The sequence below is a fragment of the Galeopterus variegatus genome, unplaced genomic scaffold, assembly GCF_000696425.1.
Source record: "Galeopterus variegatus unplaced genomic scaffold, G_variegatus-3.0.2 Scaffold1698, whole genome shotgun sequence".
NCBI classification, from domain to species: Eukaryota; Metazoa; Chordata; class Mammalia; order Dermoptera; family Cynocephalidae; genus Galeopterus; species Galeopterus variegatus.
Genome location: NW_007727809.1, coordinates 144,595 through 155,061, shown reverse-complemented (window position 1 = coordinate 155,061; position 10,467 = coordinate 144,595).

Here is a 10,467-nt window from a genome sequence, read left to right as displayed (position 1 = left end):
CTTGAGAAGTATTAGTGTTTTTCTTCTAAAATATGTATGGCAGAGTGCTACAAAACATATTCAGTTGAAATCATTGATTAATTTGGAGCTCCCTTTACCAAGTAAAACTAAAATAGTCAAATCCTTGGATTTAAAGGTATTTCAGACTAGAACTTTGTATGCATCTGCTTGATTTCCACTTCAAGGCCTTCTTGACAGATTTTGCATTAGCAGACTAACCTAATAATAACCCTGGACCAATGTGCCTTTGAAATTAATCACGGGAGTACTGAATTCCAGTGACTAAAACTGGCATAGCATAACCGCTCTTGTACAGTAGTTTTAAAATGAAACAGGAGCTTTATTTCTGAATTTTACATGGTATGAGAAAGCTTTCTTCTTTTAAAATCACTCTTTGATGTAAATTTTCATTGAACTAGTGCTTTTGATAAGTTCCCTTTATATTCATTCTGCTTATCTTCACATATGTGTGTTCTGTTTATCTAGGAGGGTAATTTCTGAACCAATAATGTTGTGGCTCAGTACCAATTTTCTTAATAAAACTGTAATATATCGCATTACATTCCTAGCACACTCTAATTAAATTCCTTTTCATTTCAGTCTGTCTCAGAGGATTAGAGAAGCTCAAAAATATTTAACAAAATTCAACAAAGCAAGTACCTGAAGTTGATACATTAACCTTGACTCTGAAAGTTACTTTATTCAATCCAAGCATGGCAGAAACATCATTATGAAATGACCTAAAAATGACAGCATTTCACTCTAACTGGAGAAACTGTAAATGAATAATGATCATTTTTGACTCATTATATGTATTTTGCCCTAGGAAATTTTAAAGAAAACAAACATCAGCAACACCAAAAGTCTGTCTTACCCGGACGTAAAACCTAAAACGTAACAATATTTTCTTGTTCATAAGGAATTGACCTTAAGTTGGTCTTATTAAGATAGACCTTAGTACTTGTTAGTGTAACAGTTTACAGTAACATATGCCTCACATATTAAAAAAGATGTATTGATCAATTGCATTTTTCTATTTGGATTTTAGGACAGGAACATGTAATTTTAGAGAAGATAATCTCCTTTGTAACATTCACTTGGGATTGATTATGCTTTTTCAATAGAAACAGCTCATTCCTATGTTCAGTGAGGCTAAAGTCTCCCTCCTTGATTGATTCTGAAGGGTCATAAAGTCTTCTACAACAAGCTCAGCTATCGAGACCCACAACCCGAAATGTTTTATCTAAATGTCTTGTGGCCACATGTATTTCAGAATTCCAAAATTTTCCCCGGTTTTTAGGAAGGTAATATCATAAGTGCATGGTATATTGTGTATCTGTCCTAGTTATAATACCTTTGATCAAACATATTCATTTTTTGAAATAAGATAAAAATATCCAGACAAGATTGGGTAAATAATGATTGTAAGTGAACTATGTCAGTTTTGTCTAATAGTTTCATGAAGGGTCAACTGAATTGCAAAATTTTTCACTCTCCAGAGCTTTTTGATTTCATAATGTTTCATTAGAAAATATGGATCCATGTGGCCACTTTTTGAAGACCACTTATACTTTCCACCTAGGTGACAGTCCACCCACCCTCATTCCCCTGACCATACATTTAATTTTTGTGATGCCAAATTAAAGCATTAAATAGGTGTTTCAACCTCCTACAAAGGAGCATAATTCAGATATAGAATCCACAATGCACATGTTTAGATGACTAGGCTTGAATCCCCTTTTATATATTTGTTTTTAATCATGTGGTCAATTCATTTGGTTTGCTTGATGAAGCCCCTGAAAATTCCTAGCTATGCTGTTTTTAGTTATTTTGACAGTGCCTGTAACAGCTGCCCTAAATACATCTTTGTTTGTATGGAACCAAACTGTCTGTATCCCCTTTTCCTCTCTCCCATCACCAATACTCAGAAATTGCTTTCCCTCACATTTCTAAGTTGTCTGCATAGCAGACTTTCCTCACCATCTCTCTTTGTTCTGCCTTAGGTTGTGACAATTTCTCTGTTGGTTGGCTTACCCTTGAACTGCTTTTAACACACTTCCATCTATCTGAATAAAGGATTATGGAAAAAGAGAAGTGTGTGTGGGGGCGTAAAGAAATGGATATTCTCAATTTTTAAACATTTGTATATCTGAACGTTTGCTTATGAGCCATATGAAAGGGCTTGAACAGTAGAATGGCAAAATGCACCTCTGTTTTAGGGAAGATGAAATGGTGGGTGTTTGAAAGAGTAAAGAGCTGTTCGGTGCCATAATAAAAAATTAAAATTGGGACACTGCTGACATAGGTAAGGCAAGATATATGGAGTATATGATCTAAATTGTAGGGATAGAAATATAAAACAAAAATTGGATACTTGCAAAATTACAAATATGAAAATCTCTGGTCATGTTCTCAGATAGATTTGGGGTGAAAATTTTCAAATATAAATTTGGGGATCACCTGCCCCAAATCAATAGTTAAAGTAATGGAGCAGCAAAATCAATCAGTCTAGAGTTCTGCAAGAACATACAGGAGAACTGATACAATATGTGGCTAATAAGACACATCTGGAAAAAGAGCATAATTTCTCAAGACAACAACTCAAATTGGAAGAAAATATGGCTGTGTGCTTTGAGGAAAACTGATATTTGTTTCCTTTTATAAAACCTCATTCTCATTATTTATTCATTACTTTTTCCTTTATTATGGTTTATTAGATTATTTATACAGATACTTTGGACACATACAAGTATTTTGTGTCTTCTCTGAAGTGCACACTATTTTATCATTATATACCATTACAACATTATTAAGTGTATATGTATATGTGTTTGTGTGATTGTATTTATATAGATAGATAGATAAATGAATAAATATAATGAAAAGTGTAAGTAGAAAAGTTTGAATTATAGGCAGTTGTAGATAAGATGAATGAATAGTTGTATAAACATACAGGAATTATTCCATATGAATTAATCTAGGAGAAAGTCAGTATTGCACATCAGTGGATTGGCAAAATGTCACAAGAGAAATGTAAAGTCAACAGATATGGTCCAGCTTTGCCTAAGAAATAAAGCCTCTGGATAACACTGCACATATAATTAGGTGGTAATAAGACACAATTAAGTAAATAATAAACAATACTACTAGTGAGAGAATTTGATGGATATAGTGATAGGACAGATGTTTGAGAAAGATGAGGCAGACTGAAGATAGGGAAGATGTGAAGGAATAAAACATGCTTTTTTTTTTTTTTGAGACCGGCCGCACCATGCTCAGCCAGTGAGCACACCGGCCATCCCTATATAGGATCCAATGCAGTCCCAGGAGGGGTGTAGGTACACTAATGGGGCAAAAGTGAATGTTCCTCTTTTTCTCCTTGTGCATATTCTCTTATTATCTCTGTGTGTAATTGCATTAAGCACATTTATAAAATGACTTTTCTATAATTTGTTTTAATGATAATGATTCAAGTCCTTGAAATGGCATGAAACTTGTTTAATGAATATTCAGTTAGTCCAGGGCTCACATAAGACATTTAAAAATATCTTCATTTTGGAGTTAGGTCTGGACTACTTTAAAAAAAAAAGAACATTTCTGTTAAGCAATTAGAAAAAATGGGGGCCGGCCCGGTGGCGCACTGCTACAGTGCGCCGCTTGGGAAGCGCAGCGACGCTCCCGCCAAGGGTTCAGGTCCCACATACAGACCGGCTGCTCACTGGCTGAGCGAGGTGCGGGGGCAACACCGAGGGTTGCGATCCCGTTGCCAGTCACAAAAAAAGAGACAAAAAAAAAAAAGAAAAGAAAAAATGGTTTGCATTCCTTCACCTAACAGCTCAAGTGCTATAATGATCTCATAATTATTACAAGCTGACATGAGTGACTCCATCTTTGTCCCAGTTGTGAAATCAGCTAAATACATTTCTGTATTCTGTGTAGCTCTGTGGTCACAAGACTGTTCCTGTGTTAGCAAGAAAACCACAGACTGCCAGCTCTTTCCTGTATAGATGAGAAACAGAACTGCTCTCTAAAGCAGACCCCTCCTCAGGTAACCACACTTCCTGCCCTTGCACCCAGGTGTGATAAAGACCCTTACCCAAAAAGCTTTTTTACCTTGTTTTAACTCACAACCACAGTAACCTAGTTAACCATCTGTTAGAAGACCCCCGATTTAGGAAACTCTGCCTGAAGACAGGCAGAGGAGCCAATAAAAATGGCTTAACCTGCTTATTTTGGCTTCTGTAAACCAGGTTGCTTGCTCTTGCAGAACATCCTGTATGCCAAACTGGATGCGGTTTTTGCCTTCATATACCCTTCCCTAATGAGGCTGGGGGTTGCTCTCTAACCAGGCTTTCTGGGGAGACAGCCAGCCAACCAAGAAGTAAAATCCCTAATTTCTGACTTCAACAGTGAGTGTCTGTCATTATTCACTTGGGACATGCGCCACAGAACAATAATTAGTCAGCTTCCATCTTTCTTTTAATCCAGTGGTTCTCAATGTGTGATCTGAGACCTCTGGAGGTTCTCACGTTCCTCTCTTTTCCAACTACATCTCTGTGTGGAGCGAAATATTCTTTGTATACTTCACCCAAAACATTAAATAGCAACAAATTTGATTCAGAAGGGGAAAAGAGAATTTAGCTATCTTCTATTAAGCCATTAATTCTAGAGATTCCAAAAATGTAAAACAATGTCACTCATCTCACTAAATTTTATTTTGTTTAGAAAAATAAAGTTATATTTTATAAAAATATGCTACTTAGGTTAATATGTAGTTTTGTTATTTTTAAATGTACAAATAAATGATTATCTTAAATATTTGTCTATTTTAATGTTTACTTTGTAAATCTAGGGAAGTCACTATTGGGTCTTCAATAATTTTTAGGGGGTATAAATGGTCTGCTTTTCATTTCAAGAAATCATTTCAAGACTGCTGCTATAATGCATCCTGGACACAATCGTCAGAATGGTGGGACTTCATCATGCTGATAAATTTCCTGTGGCTTCCCACGGATTTCAAAAGTCTTTCAACATGCATGCTAGGCCTATAGGAGATCTGGTGGTATATCCAAAATGTCCCAGTTGAGACTACTGACTGGGAAGATCAATTATGCATCTCTCAACAGTCCATAAAGAATTACTTCCACTTCATTTATGTTTCCTAAGCAGGTTATAATTATTGTGAATTTCAAAGTTTTTTTCAATTCAGTCCCTCTGTAATATTGTTTATCTTTTCTGAATATCAAATTTTATTCATATATAATTTTTGTGATCTATATTCCACTCTAAAAAGCCTCAATAAAATGTCAGCTCAACCTTAACACTCTATTTGCTAAACACACAAATTATCAGTCATTTGCAACCGTTTATTTGGTCTACTAATGACATGGAGTTGAATATGTCATACCTACTTTATCCCACGCTCTGTGTTAGCTGCTGAGGATGTTACCGTAAGGGCAATGTGATGGGCTAACTAACCAGAGAATGTACAGGTGTCTTGAGAGCACAAAGGAGAAATCTGAAATTGAATCTTGAAGGGTATAAAGCATTTATCCATATGATGGAAGAGAGTGTAGATAGGAAAGACATTTTTAGGTAGAATTGAATGTACAACTGTCCTGGAGTGAGATGCAGCATGGATATTGCAAACATAGCTGTGACTATAAGGTAAAGTGAACAAATGATAGGTTAATGTTATAAAAGATATTATTAGATATGTTAATTATCTTTTAATTTAATGTGGGGGCAGTTTGGAGTACCCTAAGTGTATAAGTAAAGTACTAATATTTTCATATTTTCCTGTCATGGTTCATATTTTCCTTTTCATATTTCAAATGTGTAAGTAAATGACTAACAGTTTCATATTAGTAAAATACTAATTTCATATTTCCTTTTTGTGTGCATAATCTATGGAAGTCTAATGAATGAGTTCTATCTTACCAATATTCACTTATGAGCAAATATTTCATTTTTCTTGTCAAATACTTTTCAAATACTTCAATTTTTCTAATTTGTGTTCAACTTCTCACTGTCTTTAGTTTATTGAAGTACTGGAAAGCTCTTCCTGTTCACATCACCTGTTGTGCCCATATTTACAATTGCTGTAATTGTTGAAATTACTTATACATCAAGTAATGCAGTTTATTCTTTTAGTTGGCATTAAAACATCCTTTATTCATTTTGGGATACAACACTGTGTTAGAAATATAGAGTAAATATTTCAAGTGTATATTAACACAAAATAATTATGAGCAATTTTTTATTCTCTTGCTTGAAACTTTCTTTAATGAGGAACTAAGCTGAGCCTCTCCGTGAAATATTGAACTGCTCTATCAAGGTACATTCATGAAAATGCAGCATTTGAAATTCACTTAAAATTGGAAAATGTGTGTGTTCACTGGAGCATTTAAAATGATGCATAGCACAGGCTAATTTAGAACAAAGACAAACCAAATCTCGATTAGAGGAAAAGACCACAATTAATCGTTTTCTGGAAAGTCCTCAGAGTCAGGGCAGAACAGACTCTGTAAGTACGTTACAGTTATACATTTTCACCCCAAATTAAAGGGAAAAAAAAATCTTTGCTCTTTGAAAACAATCTCATTTAATTATTTCAGCTCTATATACTTCTCTACATAAAATAAATTCTAACTTCTCAGATTTCTCCTCCATTTCAAGGTCATTATTTTAATGACACTGTGCAGGATAACCTGTTAGTAACTTTTTTCTCCTCAGATTTTATTCCTTGATGCATTGCTTCTCTATTTATGCAGCACAACCCTCGCTCACTCCTCTTAAAGCAAGGTAGTTTTACAGTGAATCTGAGAAACCAATTTTAAATGCTCTATGTGATCCTTTATGAGTGACTACCATACCTTATAAAACTGCTTAAACAGATTTAGGTTTGTCCCAAGCACAAACGTGCCTTACTTATAACAGTTTCTGGTAATTACGAATAAATGTTCTGAGCATTGCCCCCAAATTTGCTATATCACATATGATATTTCTAATTGAACAAAACCCCAAAGGAACTTCTATAAGCATGGAAGAGTTATTAAAAAAAAGTTTTGTTAAGAGACTTGTAATTTTATTCAAATGGCTCTGGGGTAGAGATAAGAGAAGGGAAGGAGAAAAACAGATTCAGTTCAAAGAATTTCAGTAATTACAGCAACAGTAGATAATATTTTAAGCTAAAGATAAAGAAATATGGAAGAAACTCTTTACAATTTCTTATGCTAAAAAAAGTCAATGAGGTTTGAAACTTCTGTAACAATTATGTGTTAGACTTATCAGTGTACGAGATACTTTGAGGTGTGTACTTAGATAAAAAATTTTGACATCGCTCCACTTGAAAAGGCAAAAAAGATTTAAATATGCACTAGAATTAAATATATTTGAAGATACATGCAATAAGTGTAAGGATATAGGCCTTATTCATTCAAGATTTTTCTAAAACAATGTAAGTCAGAGTAAGTGTCTTAAAGAGTATAGAGATAATAATTTCTTCTTATATATGACTTCAAGAGCTGTTGCTCACATATAAAATCTATCCTTTCCCATGTTGTTACTTAATTTAAACTGTAATTAAGTCCTTACCAAGGTGCATCTCTGTTGGAGATAAACAGAAGTTCTCCCTTATATTGGATAGGGCTAGTTCACTCTTCAATCTGTAAGGTGAATGCTGGCCTCATTGATACAAGGCTTATTAAGTATTTGTTCCCCAGAAACACAAATAACAACATATACAATATATAAGCCTTATACTTAAGTGTGGATATTGGGTATGTGTAAAATAAAATCTATAATTGACAACCCACCTATGTTACTTGCTAGTTATAATGTTGAGACAATCACTTTTTATTTACCTCAGAATCTTCATGTATAAAAATGTTTTTAAAACAATATTAATTGAATTATTAAATAAAAATTAATTTTTTTAATTATCAAATAATTCAATTAATTTTCACTTAACAAAATTGTTATTCACTCAGTGAAATGCCTGGATACACTAAACACTGTACGCATGTGCTATTATTATTGCAGTTTTTGTTAATGATGTTCTGAACATATTAGATATACAGTAAGCCTGGAGAAAATTGATCCCACATTGGAGTAAATCAAAAGTTTCCGGGTGATATTTATTCAAGAAGAAAAAATTACTACAATATCTAAGGTACTGATAGCAGATTGACATAGCTAGGGAAACTGTGTAGTTATAAGTACTCTAAAAAATAATCAGTGAAAGAAAGAATAACATAGCTCACTCCAGAATGGAGGTGTCTTTCCTAGTAGCATCATTCTGCTGGGTCAGTGGTGGAAGAAGAAAGAACCCCTCATATGGATTTGATGCTATCATTTATAGGAGTCTCCACGTCCATGTTGAAGAACTATTGGAAATAAGAAAGAGAGGGTTTGAATTTTTTTTTTTCCCTGCAATGCTGCTGTATGAACTTAACTCCAACGACCAGTGCAGACACTTTAGCCTCTTTAGACTTATGTCCCATGAGGTCAGCTGGAAGAAGGAAAAAAGAAATTGTACTGGTTATGTGAGGAAGGAGAGGGAAATTGTACCTCTTCTGTTTTGTTGACGAGTTATACATTGGTGACTAAGAACATGAAGAGCTAATATTAAAGTGGAAGTTTTAATTTTCCAGTGTTTAACTCCTGTATGTTCCCATGGGAATTCTTGGTAATGACTGGCTCTGTCTTCATCCAAAATCCTCGTACCCTTGGAATCAGTAGCTTTTATACCAACTAAGAGTAAAAATTCCCCAAAGAGTGTTAATTCATTAAAAAATGTATAATATAGGGACGTGTGTGTATGCCACTATAGCAGTTCAAATATTTGCACATGGTAGACACTCAACAATTGTTTTTAAATGAATGTTGGTACATTCCTTCAATCTACATTTAGCTTAATAATAAACTCATGGAAGACAGGATTTCGGTTATGATTCCTTTCCACTTTCACAGAATACACAATGTTTTATATAGTTTGGTTAGCTAGGACTTCAGGTTAAAGTAATCCAAAAAAACAGTTGAAACTAGTTTAAGGGGAAATAACCATATTTCGTATCTCACACATATGTGAAATCAAAGGAAAGCTCATGCTTTAGGCATGACTGGATTTTGGAGTTCAAAAGATGTCATCAGTCGTCTGTCTCTTTGTTGTTCACTTTGATGCATTTTATATTTTTTTAATTCTCAGGCTGGCTTTTTCTCATTGTGGTTTTAATGTATACACTGGCAGCCCAAGGATACCTGTTTCTCAGTAATATCCATTTCAAAAGGAGACATTTTTTCCTTCCTAGAATCAGTAATAATACCATAAAAGTGATTCTTATTATCTGCGTTTGCATAACCTAAATGAAATCATATATCCAGGGGGAGTGGGATATTATTGGCTATCCTGGATCATTCATCTATTAAAAAACTGCAGGGCAATGATAGTATTGACATCATAAGTTGTGGGAAAGGGAAGTTCCTAAGAAGAAAAAAGCTATTAAACAGTCAAGAATCTATAGAAATTATATTACACAGTCTAATTTTAATTGTTAATCTACTATTCTCTTTATTTATTTATTTATTTTTTTCGTGTCCGGCAATGGACTGCAACCCTCAGTGTCGCGCCTGTACCGGACCGGGACCGGCAACGGGATCACAACCCTCGGTGCTGCGCCCGCCCCTCACTCAGCCAGTGAGTGGGAACCGGTCTGTATGTGGGATCCGAAACCTCGGCGGGAGTGCCGCCGTGCTCCCAAGTGGCGCACTGTAGCAGTGCGCCACCGTGCCGGCCCCATACTATTCTCTTTATTAATATCATTCAATCACCTATATTTTCACTGGATTTTTGTATTTCTTCCATAGTGCACATAGTTGTCTTACATATCAATTGCGGCATAACTAACCAACCAGAATTTAATGGCTTAAAACATAGATTTTCATTTACTCACGATTTTGTGGAAGGGCCCAGCTGGCAGTTCACGATTGATCCTTGTGGCAGGAGATGGCGTTCCTGCAACTGGTGGGTCTCTTTCCTACACGGTCTTGTCTCTTACACATCTGGTGCATTAGTGCTCTGGTCATCTTCCTTTCTCTATATTTCTTCTCATTTTCTAAGGTACACATGAGACTTGCTTTTTTGGTTGTTTGCTTTTAATTGCATGTTTGTTTCAGGATAATTGAAGTTCCTACGAGACCTAGGAAGGGTAATCTGCTAGGCCATTTAAAGACTATGCTCACTACTAGTCCAGTATCACTTCTGTAATATTTTATTAGTCAGATTAAAGTGAGTGAAGAAATAGAATTCCATGTCTTGATAGGAGAGAGACAAGTTCACATTGCAGAAGAAAATGTGAGAAGAAAGATATTTTTGTGATTTTTTTAGGGAATAGAGGTTGCTTCAGTGGATAAGTTAGATACCTCATTGTTGATCAAAGATCAAATATATCCTTTTTTATAAAAAAT